The sequence below is a fragment of the Athene noctua genome, chromosome 1 (genome assembly GCF_965140245.1).
Source record: "Athene noctua chromosome 1, bAthNoc1.hap1.1, whole genome shotgun sequence".
NCBI classification, from domain to species: domain Eukaryota; kingdom Metazoa; phylum Chordata; class Aves; order Strigiformes; family Strigidae; genus Athene; species Athene noctua.
Genome location: NC_134037.1, coordinates 155,865,520 through 155,885,511, shown reverse-complemented (window position 1 = coordinate 155,885,511; position 19,992 = coordinate 155,865,520). Strand labels below are relative to the sequence as shown.

The 19,992-nt window shown below is 38.9% G+C and overlaps 1 long non-coding RNA gene across 1 annotated transcript in view; it reads left to right on the top strand.

The window, feature by feature from the left end:
* Positions 1-1,375: 1,375 nt before the first annotated feature.
* LOC141958991 (uncharacterized) overlaps positions 1,376-19,992 on the top strand; it is a 53,125-nt gene continuing 34,508 nt past the window's right edge. Inside the window, exon 1 of the long non-coding RNA XR_012633382.1 lies at positions 1,376-1,434. This is a non-coding gene — a long non-coding RNA (uncharacterized LOC141958991). The remainder of the gene's footprint in view (positions 1,435-19,992) is intronic.

Genomic DNA, 19,992 nt, shown 5'->3' with positions numbered 1-19,992 from the left:
CAAAATAAAGCATCTGACAATTCAGTAATTTTTGTTATGAAAATTGGTAAGAAATCATCAACCACACTGCTCTGTAATTCCAGCTGATGAAGTTATTGACACCAGTGCAAAAGAAATGCCATGAAAAGAGTGAAGATTAAAAATTCTGCTTGTTTTCATCAGTTGTGATGAAAAATGTAGATGTGTGATAAATTGATTTGTAGGTAAAAGCCTATTCAAAGCATCCAATTAGTGAGTCTGACAATGATATTTAAGAAATAAAGATAAGAAAATGTTTGAAATGTTGGCTAAATGATAGGAGTGAGACAATTAGAAACTGATGTGGCAAATAGATACAAGCCTTCCCTAAAAGCTGCTTCACCACAGTGATGAGAATCTATTTGATTACCATCCTTACATTAACCATAATCCATTGCCTTCATTGGCTGCACATACTGAACCGGCATCAGTAATTGCCTCAAGGCTGAGACTGGTCTTCAGGCAAACAGTGTTGTGGTTGTTAGGAAATCCCACCAGGGAGAAGAGGGACTTGTCCTGTCTGTTCATTTTAATTTTTCAGATTCTTTACTCTTTCCCAGTATTGTAGCACTTCATTCTCCTACATACTTCCCGTTTCTTCCCTTGTGTCATCTCTATATCCATGTGTCCATTTTTCTTTTCTTCCTCTCTCTGCAAACAAATTGCCAACTCATCTAAAACACTTGCACAGACTACTTTACACCTGATTTCTCCTTTCTCCCAATTCTCATATTTTATCTTCCGTTTGATTCCCTCTGCTCATCTGCAGTCTACCGTGATGCTTTTTTCCACCAATAACATCTCAACATCTAAAATAAAACCTTTCTAGTATTTTAGCCTACATGGTCAACTTTAATAGTGTTAGATTTTTTAAAAATGTTTATTATACGTGCCATTTTAATGATACTGTGTAAGTAGAATAATGTCTCTTAAATTATTTTGAGACCTTGATTTTGTATGGCTGTAACTTTGAATCTTTCTGTACGTTGCTTTTGCTACGTAAAAACAAAAAGAATGCAATGCTCAAAAGCTTTAGGGACATGTAGGAAAAAAAATGACATGCAAGTTGCATGTTTTAAAAAAAAAAAAAAACCAATGCAGCAAATCAGAGACTATAATATTTCAGGTCTGGATTTATCCTGCAGGTATTATTTGTTGGTACAAAACTCCAGCACAAAGTTCTGGTACAGAGAAAGATGTTTCTGGAAGAAAGTGAGTTTGAAGCAAAGCTCCAATGCAGACAAATACATATGTAAGCAGGAAGGACAGTGTCCTTGGTGAGGAGGTGCTGAGCGGATTACGAGTCAAGAATACTTAGCAATTATCCATGCCGAATTTGTGACGTATTAAACCTTTGCACAATATAACCAATGCTTTGGTCTTACAGCAAGCCATTATTTGTTCAGATAACAAAAGGTAAGATATTATTCTGCTATGCCTATGACTGAAGATAATTTGTCATGCTAAAAGATCACTGAAATTGTATCCTTAATATATCTGCTCTGAAAAAAAATGGGCTTAAAGTATTGTAAAAACTGTATTTGGATCATTGTGATAAAACTGAGAGAACTCTTCCCTTAAAAGCAGCAATATTTTTCGGTCTGAACAGCTGCCAAAAAGCCACTCCATTTTGATGTGTTTCTCTAAGTTTACTGTCATAGCCTGCATGCTGTATCTGCTTGGTGAAATGTGTTGGTGGATGTCTTTTTCTTGGTGAGGGTCCTCCTTCTGAAAGAAACTTAAATGCTTATATTTGAAACTTAAGGATGTTAATTTAGATAAATCAGTTTTCTATTATTCTGTATGTATATTCTATTTGTCTCAAACCACAGAATTAGATTCACATTCATGATCATCATGAGTCAAATTACATTGCAGTAACTTGAACAATCCACAAATGGCATCAACCAGGCAAAACTAGTGGTGTGAATTCCAAACTTGTATTATACACTTTGGCTCAGAAGATTCATTGAGACACTATGGCAGTGTCTTGTCCCTAAACAGAAGCAACAAAGGTACTCAAAGATGTATTTCGTATTAGAATTTGACTCTACAGTGAATCATACCTATCATTCAAAGTAATTCTGGATACCATGTTGTCAGACTAAAGAATCACTTCAAAATACATGATTTATTGCGCATCTGTCTTCCCTGATACAAAAGAGGGAATCTATCGATTTTTTGAAGCCAATTTTTATTGTGGTGTGAGACATCACAATTGCTATTAACTATAATATTGTTTGGGCAGTGAAATAGTGCTATTAGTTAATGTGCAAGCAAATATCGACCAGTAATTTTCAACAATAAATGTAATGATACAAGACACGAGTGTTTGTTCAGCATTTTATTTTGACAATCCAACAACTGAAGAAAATCTCAGAGTCAGAATCTAGCTACCATTAAAATTTATGCAATGATTTATATCCATCTAGGTTTGGCAAAACTGGCTGTGAGCCAAATGTCTAGTGACTTTAGCTTTAGAAGAAAATCAATGATATGCAAATAATTATTGAATTGTCATAGACTAAGCAAAGCAGCTCAAAGATTTAAACAAAAGGAGGAGTTTTAATTCAAAGAACAAAGACTTGCTACTATTTCCCTTGAAATGTAGGCATGTTTGTATCGGTGGTCTTTTTGTTTTGTTAGAAAAAATACTAGGAATCTGAGCGGCAAGCACATTTAAGACAAAGTATAGCTACATTTTTTACCAGCAGCCATGCACATTCTCTGATAAGAACAGAAATATTTTTCTTTATGCATGTAAGATCATTTTGGTAATAATCCCTTGGCCACGCCTCAGTGCAGCAATGGGCACTGTCCATAGACCCTCTCCTGGTACCCATTAGCTTCAGTGGTGCTCCATTCGCTTGCCTCAGGGAAGGCAGTACCTCTCAGCCTGCACCCCCACTGATGTCAACACTGAAGGATGAGTGCAATTTGTAGATATTGCCATTGTTACCAGAAGGCCACAGGCCTTGAGCTTGCCGTGGGCTGAGCTGTCTTTAACAGGTGCCTCATGGCCCAGTGAATAGGAATGACTTGATCTGGTAAAATAAGGCCTAAATTTACAATACAGAAAGGTTTTTCATATTTCTCAGACCAAATAATTGTATAACTAGGTGAATCTCCACTACTAGAAGGATTATTTGGTGGTCTCCTTTCAGGCATAAGTAATGTCCTTTACCAGATCTGAGTATTGGCATTAGATAACATTGCTGGACACCTACAGAAAAGTGAGAAATGTTTGCTACCTATTTTGTGTAACACAAGATATGGTGAAATGAAGCAGAGGAGTAGCTGACCTCTTTACTGAAAACCAAATTATTTTTCTGTTAACATTAGCCTATACCACTAAAAGATGAAAGATTTATTATCAAATTACTAGGAAACACAAAGCATTCAATTAAGATTTAAATCTGTGGTTGCATGTTTTTAATTCTTCATCACAGGCAGGTCTTTCATGAATCACTCATCATTTATGAAATACATTATGAGAATATGCGTAATGTTCATTTTCTCAAAGAAGGAATTAGGAGGAAGTCAATTATTTCAACAGACTCTATATTATTAAAAAAAATATTTCCCATCAGTTTTGTCAGTTTTCCTCAGTGTGAAATTAAGTACAGAATAGTCATATTCAGTGTAGGTTCCCTTCATTTATTTAAATTAACATTATTACATTACAACCCAGTACGCTTAGTTATACTTGCCACTGCTGGGGGCAGGCATCAGGCTGTGGCAGGTCCTGAGGGTGTCTGGGCTGCCCTTGACCTGAGCGGGGCTGAGCTGGGTTTACCAGGTGCCCCGTGGGCAAGTGCCCATTGCCCAGCCTGTCTGAGCTCCAGCTCAGTGAGTGCCCCCAGGGAAGGGGCTGACAGCCCCAGGCAGTCCCTGATGGACAAACTCTGGGGGTACTGGGGGGCTGCAGGGGCAGCTTTCAACCCTCGCCTAGGAAGAAGGGGAAAGGAGCAGGCTGAGGAAAGAAGCTGTGTAATGAAGTGGAATGGGACATGGGATTGAGGCCACCACCATAGACAAGGGGTAAATACTAGAAAGGTGGCTTTGTACATGTAACAACTTTGACTGTATTATTAATGAGGCTTTTTTGCATTGGATAGTTTGGAGTATTTGACCGGGAAATGCTAATAGGACAAGCAATAAATGGCATACGCCTATATCAGTATTTTGAGTGTAAGAGTATTTACCACAGACAATACACCTAATTTACCTTATGCTAATTAGTATAACTAATCATTATTTTGTTAAAAAAATTACACCTGTATTTCAGAAAGTGCACAAGTGATTAATTTTTCCCCTTGTACAATGAAGAACAGTTAAAGTAACCTTGTCCCTCAGTTAATTTATGCATTAAGGACTCTTCAGACAATTTGCTGACTCCTCTTGTTGTCTTTGAACTGCAGCAAGACATTTCTCTTCAGCATCACAAATACCTGACTTTTTCACTGACTGCAGGGCATGTATCCTTGCAAAAATGCTTGAGAAACTTAGTACCTAAGGCACAGAAACAGTGACTTAGTGGTTTGTAGAGGTCTGTGGCAGACTGGGGAATTAAACCTTGGCACTATAAGGCTTAAGATTCAGATCCTTGCCGTCACTAACAGCAAACACCATCCACAACATTTTGCATTCCTAACAATATCAGCGACCATAACACTAGCTAGGAGTTATGGAGAGGAACTGAGCCAGCTACAGATCTTGAAAGGATCTTGCTCTCAGATTGCTGGTTGCTCAGGAGGAGCCTGAGGTCTGGAATTGTATCTTGTCATTTACAAATTCAAGAACTGTCTTCAGGACTACAGGTGTGAGATGGTTCATGTCTGAAGAATCATCTGCCTCTGGGCAAGAGGGGTTTTGTGCAATGAAGAGGGTAGTTTCTGTAGTTCTATGAAGCTGGAAAAATGCCTAGCATGCACAGAAGCATGTTGAAAAGAAAACACAATATCCCCACTCTGACAGAATCTATGGTGGTTGTGTTTGACTTCACAGTTGACATGATCAGACTCAGCTCCCCCTACCAGTCTCCATTCATTCTCTCACCATGTTGCTTTCCCAACAGCACAGAGAGAATAGGATGTTTTCCTTTTCTTTCCCCTCAGAGTGAGAGATGACCTGGCAGGGAAGCAAGCAGATTTCACAGGAACCATTGTCTCTTTAGCCACACAGGGCTCTAGAGAGACATCTGTAAGATAAAGGATATCACAGGGGTTTTTGTCAGGCCCCGCAAGCAGAAGTGTAGATGGTACCCTAGCAGAAATTATTTGCTAATAGAATATTCCTTCTCTTTCAGTTTGAAGGCTTTTAAGTGTAACAGATGGCAGTACTATCAACATAATGTAAGATAAGGGACATTGGCTCATACTGGAACACCACTGACCTGATTGATAATATTTATGCACTTGCACTATTTTAATAACTTGATTCCTTTAATCAGGCAAGAGTTACTTCCAAAAAGGCACTGTTGTCATCTGGAAGTCATATGAAAACTATTCAAATGTCACAAAGGTCAAATTAAATGACTGATCTTATTTCCAGTGTGATAAATTTCAAAGCATAAGATCCCTTCACAGCTGAAGCAATTCTGAACCTTTGCTTACAGAGGGAATAGACATTTAATGAAGAATTAGCAGAATGGTTTTCTAAAATCAGGTGAAAGCAAGCTGATGGCATTGGAAGAATCCTATCAGTGTGACCTTGATTCACTCACTTTGTCTGTCTTGGTTTCAAAACTTGTCACTCAAGTAATCACAAATAAGATCCAGTCATCCAAATTTTGGAGGATTTCAGTGTCCACTGGATCTGCAAGCCACCATTTTTCTTAAACGGAATTGTTATAAATTTAGAAGCCAAAAGCCAAATATAGTTTTATAATTTTATTTACATAAGAATAAGCAAAACCGCGTGGGGTACGCCGGGGACTCTCCTCTCTGCCACAGATGCACACCGTGTAAACAAACCCACCCCCTTTATAGTCTTTTCCTAATACATATTCATAAGATGGGTGTGTTTAGTCCACGCAAGGGTAGTGGAGTTTTCTCAAATCTGCTCAGATTCTTTGGTGTTGTTGAGGGGGGATTCTCTGGTGTTTTTCCACTCCTCTTCCCGCTAAAATGAGGGTCCTTCTGGTACTTCTCCATCAAAACAAGGGTCTGCCTGATACAAGGGTCTGTCTGGTACTTTTCCACTAGGTGCAGTAGCAACATCGTCAAAACACCAACATAGCCATCACATAGTCTGAGATTACAAAGCCTCGAACCGATTTAAAGATAAAACCACAATAACTTTTCTTTTAACATATATACATCATAAAATATTTACAACACATACATTTGTATTAAAGGTCAATATATTTCATAAACAGGAATCTTCACCACATTTATTAGAGAATTATTATTGTGTATCTGAAACAGTAAAGCATATGGATGAGTACTAACCAGAAATACATCCCAGACCACTGAAAACATTAGACTAAAGGCACAATCCTACTTGACCCCTAGTTAATACACATTGCCAAAATTTTGTCTGGATTGTAATTATTGAGTTTGATTTTTCTTATTAACCTGTCTTACACATAATGATTGATGGAGCACAGTAAGATCTTTAAATTCTGACAAGCAAATCAAATATCTTTGCTGCAGAATCCAATCTGGAATCTAAACCTATTAGCTTTTTAGGATATCTCGCCAGTAGGAAATTATTTAATCTATTTATTTTAATTCTCCTGCCTGTAGGACATCTCTCTATGTCTTGGAAATAACATTTGACAAGGACTTCAAGATTATAATGTTAGGATTATAATAATAATTAGATCCATTTGCAGCATTTCCTAGTCATATTATAATATAATGGTACTGTAGTAAGAACAATTCAGTATTTGGAAGAAAGAGCCTGATTGTCCTCTTTCTGTCGGTGCCAGATTCTCAGGTGGTGTAAATCAACATTGCTTCCAAGAGCTAAAGTTCCTGGCTTGTATTTTTTATACATGCTTTGTTTACAATGTTATTTCAGAAATATTGTGATGGTAATTCTTTCCCTGGCAAGAATTTGCAAGTTTTCTTTCCTTAATACAGTTTTCATTGAAATTAAACCAATTTTTTTTCACTTCAGCATTATTTTTGTGATTTGATACATGATGCTTACTTGACAAAAGGAGTCGCCTTTTTAATTCTATGTTGTCCCAAGATAAAAGCTACAGATCCTTCATAAGTAGCAATGATTTTTGATTTCTTAGACAAACTAATAGGTGTTAGACATTATTTCCTATTCCATATATGTTGATATGGGCACTGTGTTAAAATGTTCTTCTGTTTGAGATCTGATTGGTAGATTTTTCTGAACATTTATACATACAAAATGAAAACTTCCACAAGAAGTAATAATGCAAATCACTGAACTTTGATGCCCCATGTTACAACTAAACTCGTTGACAAACTTCTCTTCTGCTAAACCTTTTCTATTCGTAACTTTGCTGTTAACAGACCTGTTATTAGCTGTTAGTCTCTTGTGCAAAAATCAAGTTTCTTATCTCCCAGTTCATAGTCTTTACCAGATTTTGCTCTACTTACAATTACAGTTCTGTATTTTTTGCTGCAGTTACACCTGCTTTCTATATTCCTTCCTTCATGAAGATCATTTATGTCTTTTTACATTCTTTCTAAAGAGCCACCTGTTTCCTGAGGTAACACGGTGGCTGTTTTGCTCCCTTCCTTCATTCTGCTCTGTTGCGCCGAATTGATCATTTGCTTCACACTATCTGAAATTCACTGGCACATTCTGGCCCCACTCATCTATTCCCACCTCTCTGTGGTGCTGGTCTGCTCTTTGCTCAATCAGGTGAGTATTTACTCTTTTATGCATGGAAATAAAATATGAGCAAAATATGACCTAACATAAGAATATCTTAAAGACATACCTTTTTTCCACAACTGGTATTAAAATAACCCTAATGCCACAGTAGGTCTTTTCAGCACCAGGCTTCCAAAATTATAAACTGAGCCTACCTAACAAACAAGTCATGATGTTGACTGAAAAAAAATATGACAGGAGACCAGCAATAATATATTAATACTGATAAAATGTGAAGACTGCAAAAAATGCAGTTTCTCAAATGCAGGAATTAAGGTTTCCTTCTGCACATGTGCCTCAGATGTGATCATTTACAAATTTTTTGTTCTAGCCAAGGTCTGAGCCTGGGAAGATGTGCTGAAGCAGCGCAACAGGGTAGCACCTGCTCAGTGGGATGGAGTGCGGGTAGAATCCTGTCTGGTATAACGTGAACCCTGTTGGAAAAGGGTGATTTTGACTCTGAAATGGATTTCCACAAGGACAGCAGAACATTCCTCCCAGGGGTTGTGTTCTTTTCATGTACCGAAACACTGCAGAAATCCATAGGGGGTCATGTCACTGTCAAGAGCAGGTTGCAAGAATATATTATAAATTAAAGTGTTAGCTGGATTTGGCATCGTAACCTCCATCCTCTCCAATGTAGTTGCTTCATCTGGAACTGTTTAAGATGAGCAGTACTCAAAGACAGTGAGTAGGTATTTGCTGATCCGAAGGTACCATTTCTGAAGCACTGCCATATGCAGTACTACCAGACAAGAACTGATATTTTCAGGTTGCTAAGGCATACTCTCAAGCTACTGGAGTATTCTGGATAGCTCAGTATGCCAGAGTAAGCAACATCAAACAAAAATGTAATGAACTCTAACTGGCCTCAAAAGACTTTTAAGTGCTTTTAGTTGTTCAGCCAGTTTCTTTCAACTGTTGACCTCTGTAACAGATTGTTTGCTGCTCTCAAATAAGGAATGACCTCAGTTACAGACAAATGCTTTTTGTTAACTAAATTTTTTTTATATAATCAGCCTACTTCTTTGACCTCTCACCTGAAAGGCAAGCTCTGACACCATAAAGTTGTTAGAACAGGAAACAATGCATTCTCTTGTATTGAATGCATTTATCACTTGCTTGAAAATTTTAGTTAGTTATAGGAAGACATGCTGTGGGTCAAATCTGAGTTCTTCATCTTAAGTTGATGGTAAAAATGATGAATTGTTAGGTTTTTTGGGGTTTTTTTTTGGCTTTTGTTGTTTGGGTTTTTTTTAGCTGTGTGATTTACAAAGCCTTGCAAATCATCACCATTTCAGTATAGACACTTGCTGTGCAATTTTGCAATTCAGAAATTGATTGTCAAAGTTCTATGGTGTTTGGTCTGTATGAAGTAGAAGTCAGGTCACTTTGCTAATTATATAGGGATAAGTAAGCTGAGCCAGATAGATGGTATTGCAATACAGTAATAATATATCAGTAATAATAATAATAATAAACTTGTGAATTTGAACATTTGTTTAGTATTAAAGAGCCTTTCTAATGAGTGAATTGTAATAACTCATAATGTAAGAGCAGAACTCTTTCCTGATCATGTTTTTATATCATTTAATGCCTCATAGTCCATGGGAATGATGCTGCCCAAAGTGTCTAGTAACTTGACTCATTTTTATACACACTCCTCAGCTTGCAGCTTGCTTGTAATGTCCTTAGACTTCCAATCTGTCTTTTTGTCTTCTTTCTATGAGGAAAAATTCTGGAAATGTCATTCATTCACCCCTACTAAGAGTAAGGTAGTTGAATTCACAGAGCAAGATGATGATGATGTGGGTTTGCAGTCTCTTGATATACTTGTCATGTTGAAATATACTTAGCAAAATGCCACATGCCAAACAACAGAAGACGGAAGTTGTCTTTGCTCTGCAGATATGGCTTGGGTAACAAACCTTGGGACTGTACACTCTCCCTTGTTTCTCTTATGTTGGCTGGGTGGTAAGCAGTAAAGGGCAGGTCAAAAGAGCCATTGTGATGCCATTTTCCAGAATGCTGCACCATTCCGAGTTGACTCCTAAATAGTTTCTTAGAACTGCCTGAGCAGAGATCAGTAAAGCTTCTTTAAAAATAAACACAGATTTCTATTGGCATTTCTGTCTAAGAAATTTTAGAGAAATGGAAAGGAAGTATTTAGCCACCGAGATACCTAGTAACAAACAGAAAGTATGGGAGAAAAAGTGGTGACAGTATAGTTTAGTTTGTTGGGTTTTTAATTCCCTGTTAGTGAAAGGAAGGTTCTAACTGTGTTGGAAGACAGAAGGTTGATGGCTCATGGATTCTGCAGGGCAGGTATGTGGTGAAGCCAGACACCCTAGTTCTTGGATCGTGCACCCTGGGAAACCTGTGTTTGCCCTCTCCATGCCTATACATTAAGCATTCCCCTCTAATGGAAACCTGAGTAGCCAGGTCTCCTTCCACACTAGCTATGTAGCTATGCAAACGCTTTTCCAGTTGTATAGATACAGGCAGTATCTGCAGGGTCACAGGCAGTGGCTCTGTTTCTCCACTGTTCTTCAACCCATGCATTCACTCTAAAAGACGTTTTCACAGGTGTCTGGGTCAAAATAAAGTGGTCTGAGGATTTGTTGCTCCATGTGGCATAAAAGATCAAGGTTCTCTTCCTAGGAATATGAGATACATTCACTGAATAGAACTCATATTACTGTATTCGTAAAACCTTTGATAATGGCAGATATCTTACATATCCTTCCTTTGTATATTAAATTGAAGTTTGTGGTAAGGTTTGAGTCTTGTGCTATACCTAGCATACCTGTAGAACAGGGAGAGAGTACAGTAGTGCAAAGTGGCACTCTTGTGACTCTTTATGAGATTCACATCCCTTATTTGATTTCTGCAAATATAACGAGCTCAACTTGAAGACCCAAGCCATTATTTTCAGGCTGATAAACTGCAAAGTGAATTAAGATGTTAATTAAAGTCTTTGCGGGAGAGCTGAGCACGCACACGACCAATGTGATCAAGCAATGCCCGTTTATTACAACTAAGAAAGCCCTTTTATAATGTTCTCCCGCACATGTGAGTAACATGCAGTACAAGTCCTCAAGATTGGGCAGTTAACTTAGCCCGCGCTTTAAACCTTCTTATGATTGGATAAAAAGTGCCACATCAGCCTGGCCAGGCTTCCTGCCTTGGGGAACTTCCTCTTCCGTCCCAACCCCTTCCGGGGGGTGTTTGTCTCGTCGAGTTTCTCCCCCCTCATTCAGGGTCACATCCTTATTGCATTCTTGCTCAGGCTGAGGCTCTTATCAGTCTTGTTCTCACGCAGGATTGCTCACATGGCCATTCTCTCTCAGAAAGCCCTCTAGAATCCCAACAGTCTTAAGCATCTCTAGCTCAAAGAAACAGGTTGAATTTCCTCATTTAAAATCTATCTCCTTCCTTCCTATGGTGTGGTTGGAACACAGCAAAAACTAGAGGCAGAAAACAACAGCTTATTTTGACTGTGCTTTGGGAGCGCTTTTCATCTGCACAGTTTTACTGCAAAGTAAAAACTAGGAAAAAAAAAAAAAAAAGAAAAATATCTTAAAGCCTCGCTAACCTGGTAACAATGCTGTATATAGAGGGGAAGCTGAGTTGTTTAGAGAGGGACAGGGGGGAGAAACAGAAGATTCATACAGAGGAACTGGCAGGACTCACAACCAGGGGCCACATGAGCTTGTGACAAGAAATGGCTATCTAATAGTCTGAAGGGATTATAGTCACTGATTACTGTACCTTTTACTGTATGGTACCTAGTAATCTTTCGGTGCTGATGTCACGGGATTGGTAGCTCCTGTAAGAGGGTACAGGAGATTGTATTTTCCATAAATTGTACCTAGTAAGGAAGTAATCAGTATCAGTAAAGCAACTGAGAAAATAGGGCATTTCGGTTTACTAAGCAGGGGTATCATAACTAAGGTGCAATCTGATGAAATACCTTGCATGTCATTAGTTATGCGTTGCAGATGGGCTTTTGCATAAGCACACTATGGGAAAGAACAGCATAAAGGAAAATATGATACTGTAAAAACTGATGGGAAAAATAGTAATGGGAAATTGAACTTTTCTTTCACCTTATGTCTAAAAACATTTTTACACAATTGGACACCTGGTATTCCACCAGAGTGAATAAGCAAATTCACTTTGGTGGAATATAAGAAAGAGAATAGGAAACTGCATATTTTATTTGCATTCTACCAAAGCTGATTAGAATAGTATGTTCTATGCAATGCTAATGATTTAAGCAGAAAATATATTTTTTTAAAAAGAGAACAAATTCTTTACTCCCTGACTGAATGAGTTATATTAGCTTTAGCATAAATATGGTAAATACCAATAGGTCTGTATATTGCTTGCTTTTACAGCATTTACTTATAATTTCAGGGAATCTTATCACATTTCAATTATACAAATTTCTGTATCCTGCTTTTCATAAATGTTACTGCTGATTCCCACAAGTCCTGGTTTCACTGTCTTTTGACAGAGATGAGGATAACAATTTCCTAGACCAAAAAAGGGGCTGGCAATTTAACAGAAATTAAAATGAAAGGAGGTGGGAGCATTTCCATCTTGCAGCAGAGCCAGAAGTACTATAGCTGAATCAGTGGAGTACTGAGCCATAGCTGCTAAGTCAGTCCAAGACTACAGCAATGTGGCGATGTGCTTAGGGAAGCATGTGTCTTTGGATAGCATCAGTCTGCACTAGATGACTATCCCTGTCCCATTGGTACCAATTAATGGGTTCTCTTAACTCTTCTTCTTTCCTCAGTCCCTATAAATCTTTAGAAGCGTAAAGTCCCGTGTCCTCTTTCTCAGGTATTCATCTCAGAAAAGCTGGATTTTAATTACAGATTTAAATTCATCTTTAGAAGAATTGTAGTGTTCATATCTTATAAGATCACTTAGCTTTGTGCTTGATAATAGATACCCAAGCTTGGAAACAAAGGATTAGATTTTTAGTCTCACTAGAGTATGATGGAGTCTTTGCCTTATATCTAAGGAAGCCACAGGCAAATTAGTATAGCTATAGTGTGAACTAATTAAGCACTGGCCAAGCTTAACATTTTAGAGCAAAGGCATGATTATTACAAATGATTCAGACTACACATTGGTCAATTCTACATTAAATATGACAGATCCATTTAGATATTCTGGAGTCTTGTGAACAACTTGCTCAAGCTATTTCTTGGTATTAATTTTCAGGCTTTATCTATTTTGATACATCAATTTTGTTTACAATTAAAATAAATATTTTTACATTTAACCCATGTGTTAATCAGAATATATTTTTTAAGCACTCTAAGGCTTTATTTTTATTCTTTAGGGTTTATTTTTTATTCTTTATTTTTCAGATGTGTTTACTGCTATGTTTCTCTTTGAAAGCAGAATGCAAGATCATCAGGCCCAGTCAGCATGGGTTTATGAAAGGCAGGTCCGGCTTGACAAACCTGATCTCCTTCTATGACAGAGCGACCTGCTTATTGGATGAGGGAGAGGCTGTGGATGTAATTTACCTTGACTTTAGCAAGGCCTTTGACACCGTTTCCCACAGCATTCTCCTGGTGAAACTAGCTGCTCGAGGTTTGGATGGACACACGCTTTGCTGGGTAAAAAACTGTCTGGATGGCCGGGCCCAAGGAGTTGTGGTGAACGGAGTTAAATCCAGTTGGTGGCCGGTCATGAGTGGTGTCCCCCAGGGCTGGGTTTTGGGGCCACTCCTGTTTAACATCTTTATTGATGATCTGGATGAGGGGATCAAGTGCACCCTCAGTCAGTTTGCAGATGACACCCAGTTGGGTGGGAGTGTTGATCTGCTCGAGGGTAGGGAGGCTCTGCAGAGAGACCTGGACAGGCTGGAGCCATGGGCTGAGCCCAACTGGAGGAGTTTCACTAAGGGCAAATGCCGGGGGCTGCCCTTGGGCCACAACAACCCCCAGCAGCGCTACAGGCTTGGGGAGGAGTGGCTGGACAGCTGCCAGTCAGAGAAGGACCTGGGGGTGTTGATTGACAGCCAGCTGAACAGAAGCCAGCAGTGTGCCCAGGTGGCCAAGAAGGCCAATGGCATCCTGGCTTGTGTCAGCACTAGCGTGGCCAGCAGGGACAGGGAAGGGATCTGACCCCTGGACTCAGCACTGGTGATGCCGCACCTGGATTCCTGTGTTCAGTTTTGGGCCCCTCACTACAAAAAGGACATTGAATGACTCGAGCGTGTCCAGAGAAGGGCAACGAAGCTGGTGCAGGGTCTGGAGCACAGGTCGTACAGGGAGCGGCTGAGGGACCTGGGGGTGTTTAGTCTGGAGAAGAGGAGGCTGAGGGGAGACCTCATCGCCCTCTACAGCTACCTGAAAGGAGGGTGCAGAGAGCTGGGGATGAGCCTCTTTAACCAAGTAGTAAGCAATAGGACAAGAGGTAGTGACCTCAAGTTGTGCCAGGGAAGGTTTATACTGGATATTAGGAAGCATTTCTTTCCAGAAGGGGTTGTTAGGTGTTGGAATGGGCTGCCCAGGGAGGTGGTGGAGTCCCCATCCCTGGAGGTGTTTAAGAGTCACATTGACATAGCGCTGAGGGATATGGTGTAGTTGGGAACTGTCAGTGTTAGGTTAATGGTTGGACTGGATGATCTTCAAGGTCCCTTCCAACCTAGACTATTCTGTGATTTGGTGATTCTGTGATGATGACCCATTTTACTTTAGCAATGAAAACTGAAGGAACGCTGCTCATTTAGTTTCTCTTTGAGTAGCCCAATACACGATGACATTTTGTGTTTAACTAATTTTTCAGCACAAGTAAAAGAGTCTTCATCTGCAGTTTTTCATAAAAGTTCTATGATGTGGGTTACTTTGTTGATAGTTTATTGCTTTGCACAGCATCTATGTAAGGTAAAGATGGCTAGAACTCCTATAATTTTACTACTTACTCTGGCAGTTATCTGTACTCATCTAGACTTTATCACTCACTTTATACCATCTAAACCACGTGCAAATCCATTACCTCTTCCCCCAAGCAAGATCCTACCTTTCTTCTTTTTTTAAGCACACCTTCCTCATCCACAAGCTACATCCGGTCAGCTGCATTATGTAACTCAGAGTGGCTTACTAGATAACGGGAGTGGAGTTTTTCTTAAAGTTGAAGCAATCATAATCATAATCAAAATCATAATCAAAAATAATAATCAAAATATCTGTGACTTTTAAACCATATCTCTTCATTTATTTTGAGTTTCACTTGTAATTTTTGAACACTAGTGACTTAGGTTTCGCTAATCTCTGAATATCTAATAGATTAATTTTCTGTTGGTAGTATTTTTATGTGGTAGCAACTCCTGTTTTAATATACAAGAAGAATCATTCTGAATTAATTTTAAAAGTACCCTTACATTACTCTTGGGTCTTATTTTATAGAAAACCCACTGGACTCCACTGAGAAACCTAGGTATTATTCATGATCCTGTTCTTTATGGGGAAATAAAAAGGCACTCTGTTTTAACCATAAAGTGGTTGTACTTCAGTGGCACAATAAATTAAAAGCAATCAAGCAGAAATGAAGGTCAACATTCAAGGTACATGCATGTAGAATATCCATAAATCTTAAAATAAAAAGGATGTGATCTTTTCAAAATGGAGATGATGGAGGGAGAAGCTGAGTCACAGAAAGATAAGAGAGTAGCCTGTGGTCACCTCACAGAATGGCAGAAAAACCAAGCATCAAATGCAGCATAAGTCTCTATATCCTGGGCTCTATTGAGTATCTACTCCACTGATCTTGGCTGCTACTGACTGGAGCTTTGAAAGAACTAAAGAATATGTAAATGATATATCAGGTCAAAACCATCCTGGATTTGATTCCACTGTCTTTACCTTGTCAAAATTACTCTGCAGTTTAGTTTTCTCTAAATTCATATGCTGTTGCTGAATCCATTTGATACTGCTAGATATTTTTTGCCAAAGGACAAAGACAACTTCAGTTCTTAACCTTGGGGAAAGGTGTTGTTTGTTTTGCTTTAGGACAATAGCATGTATTTCAATTACTAGAATAATCAAAGGACTATCTGATGGAAAAGTCAGGTACATGTAAGCTGAGAACATAAGCTTAAATCCCATGGCAGGTCCTTTTAACTGTCATGCAGTTAACTATGTTCAGCAGCTGAACAATTTCTGATCAGCTGCATTACTTCTTCAAAAATACTAAAACTAGATCAAATGAAATTTTCAAAATCATATTGACTATGCATTGTCAGATAAAGAACCAGAGTGAATTGACAATGGAAGAAACTCAGGATGTCAATTTAATATTAATAGAACTAAAGCAAAACACTGTTCAGATGAAATGAAGTTTCACAAGATCCACCACAACCACAACAAATAGGAAAGTAAAAACACTATTTCAGAGCAGAGAGGTTCAGGTTCACTCTGAGATTCCACCATGTTGAACATACCATTTTAAGCACTTGATCCACAGACAGTACAGAATAAGTTAAGGAGAATACACAGAGTACACTGCAATATTAATTGCTTAGGAAGGATTTGGTTTATTTGCAAGTTGCAAGATAGAATAGCAAGATAGTAAGTCACAGCTCAAACAACTCTTGAAGAGTACATAAAGTTACTCCTCACATCATTTCTCTCTTACTGAAGGGACTGAAATAATTGTTTCATTTACTGCCCATATGGGATGAGGACCTGAACCAATGTACAGCTCATTACCGTTGCTTCACTGTACATCTGATGCATGCAGTTTTAGAAGCAATGAAGGAAAACTTCTGTCTTCAGATCAGTGCTTAGGGCCAGGTTGTCCTGAGAGCTGAAATGCCACACAAAGTGTATGTAGCTGAAGGAGAGAACCAAGGGGATTTGTCTTTCCCATAGATGCTTGCTTTCGAATCTCCACGCTCAGTTGAGCAGAGGTAGTGTGAATCAGAGTAGTCTGAAACTTTCAAACTCTAGGTTTCTGAACCTAAAAGAAAAAAGCTGTTTCCTTTCCTGATGCAGTCATTTATGTGAGTTCATGCAAAATGTGTGAATGAACATTAACTCTTTCCCTATGCTCTTTCACCACTACATGCTCCACTTGCCTAGTTTAAGCTGTCCAGAAAAAAATAAAAATAAAATAAAATTAAAAAAAAATCTGAAACCTCCTAGCATGGTTCCTCCAGCCAACTTTGCAGTCGGTGGTACCCCCTGACACAGGGGTGGTAGCAACCGGCTAAAAGAAAGTCACAGCTCCAGCATCTCGCTTAGGGAACGTATGCCAATACATAGGAGGTATGTAGTTAAAAAACAGATCAATATGATTATGCTGCTAAAAGGAAAAAGGTAAGATGCATGCTTGTGTACTAGGGAGTTTCTGAGCCTTGACATCATCCCTGGCGGATTCCTGTCATCCCAACTAAACCTTTAATGGGATAATCTTCCCATAAAGCCAAACACATGATAGGTTGAAGAATTCCTCGAAATACCAAAAACTAGACAACAGTACAATCAGGTAGGTGACTTTTAAGACTATGAAGAGAAGAGCTCTTCAGTAGTCACAGAAACCTCATGCTGGAAGCTTGCTTTATGACTGTGGCTGCTTTTTTTGCTGTGTTGTGCTAGCAAATGGGGACCGGCTGTCAAAGGATTAAAAGGCTTCTGTGTACAAAGCGAGAAATGCTCTCTTTGACCGTTTGCTCTAACTGCCCTTCTGTGGTGTGGGTTGTCTCACTATAGCTGTTAAGGTCTACAGAGTGAACTGGCTCACAGATAGATCTCTGTGAAAAATAACTGACTTAGTAGGACATGTTACTTTTCAATCACTGGTCAGGTCAGTTCACTAGTTGCATTTACACGATGGCTGCTCAATGCTGTTGTCTGGGTGCACCACCAGAGAAGACAGAGAGATAAGAGGCAAAGGGTAGACCTGTCAAAATGGGGACTTATCTAAGATGACTTCACAGCTGAAGACAGGTTACTGCAAAATACCAGAATTAAGCCATAGCTTTACATGCAGTAGATCCTATCTGAGGGCTTCCAGCCAGGATCAAAACACTGTGACCACATGCTGTAAAGCACTTGACTTAATTTGAGCTCATTCTGTTGATTTTTATTCTTAAAAATCTAGTAAGTTAACTGATAGGTTAGCAGGCTCTATTATAGCAGACCAAGTGCCAGTTCTCCTGCAGCTGTTGTAAAGCCAACTGAAAGCTCCATGTTTTGTCTGATCAGGCTGACTTCACACAAGTTCAACTGTGTGTCCATGTCTTCTGAGCCAAATTTTTCCTGGTGACAGGCTTGCCAAAACACAAATTTGTTGTTTATGATAGTAAAGCTGTGCCTTTATCCTCATGTGCCCTACAGAATATGAGGTTGGACCTCAGTCTAATGTCAAGCAACATGCCTAGTGAAAGAGCATATTTACATAGACTAACTGAAGCTTTACTCAATGCTAATTTTTATTTGTAAGTGTGTGGCTCTTACAAAGGTCTTTTTTATATAAGTCACTGTTCTGAAAACTTCTAGGATCAACTAGATATCAGACTTGAAGTCAGATGTTCCCCAATAGAGAATTAAAGTTGGAGGAATATTATCTAAGTTTAAAGAATAAACTTTAACTCATCAAAGGATTTATGACAGGATTCTGAAGTATTTTTGTTTAAACCGCTTGGAAGTCTTTCTTGGTATAAGGGAAGGAAGTTATTGAACCCAGGCAAAAAAATTATTGATAATAACTGCACAATCTTTTGTCTGGCATGTTCTTAAATGTTTTTTGCATCCTTTACCTTTCCAATTCTTTCCACACTGTGTTTTCAGTAAATAGACGAAACTGAAATGAGGATAGAGGATATTTCTCTAAATTACTCCATTTTCCCAAATGGTTTCATATTGATTTTGTGAAGGCATCTTCCAAACAAATAATCTGTTTCTGCTAGTCTGTACTTCAACTTAATTACCACACAATGTTGAATGAGATTGAAATAAAACCTTGCTAGTTGAAAATGAAGAAAAGAAACATTATCACTTTTTGGTACATGCATGTCTTCAATCAGATCACAGAATAACTGCTGACTGATTTATACTTTCTCCCTCTCTCCACAAAGTCAGTCCTCCCCAGTCAAAATGCTTATACTGTGATCCCCAGTACCCAGTTTTTACAGCATTGCATTATTGGCTGTACGTGCTGAAGTTATCGTTACTTCCCAATAGATTTATGTGTTATCTATGCAAATCCCTTGTATTTTGTACACAAATCATGTTTCTCATGAGCTTAGAAATCCCTTAAGATAGTGCTGCCTAAATCATAGCCTCACTGAAAATACCTTTTAGTTTTTGAACAGCTGTGTGTTTGAGCTCATTGCTAACATAAGGCAATTGGAGCATCTGGCTAAACTTTTTTCAAGGTTTGCTTTGGCAGTAGCCTAGATGATAAATATTGATGAATCTGTATTTGAAAGAACAACTCTTTGTGCAGAGGTCTCGGCAGAGAGGGCAGGCAAGGAATATAATTTGGAACTGCAGAGCTACACATCTGTGCTGGACAGAGCCTGTGTTGTTGCTTTGCTTGCTGTGTGTTATATGAATGAGACTGATTTGGAACAGGGGTAACTCTGCCTCTTTCCCCTAGTCCCTTCCTTGTGCACTGCCTGAGATGATACTTCTCAGTGGAAGCTCATGATTGTTCCTGCTCTGTGAAGAGTGAGTAATGTTTTGGGGAGAGAAGCTACTACAGTGCAGAGTGAGGCAGGCAGAGAGACCAAAGGGGAAATACAGAAAAGGAGAGAGTACAAAGAAAGACTGTGGAATCCCAGAAAATATGAATACAAATTTTAGGCAGTTATGTAGTGATCGTTATAAAGAAGTGGCCAAGGCTCTGGCTCAGAGTCCTAGTCCCATCACTGCGTTTTAGGAACATAGGACTGCCAATATTCATCTCATCCCAGGTCTCATGTAAGGCAGTTCTGAGGACCAGAATGATCTTTCCCCAAAGCATCATCTAATATCTGGGCCAGTAGTGAGGTCAAATAGATATGAATGAAAATCAGTCTTTGCAGAAAGGAAGTGACGGTATCCTAGGAAAGGTCCCATCTAAAGCCAGAAGATTGCT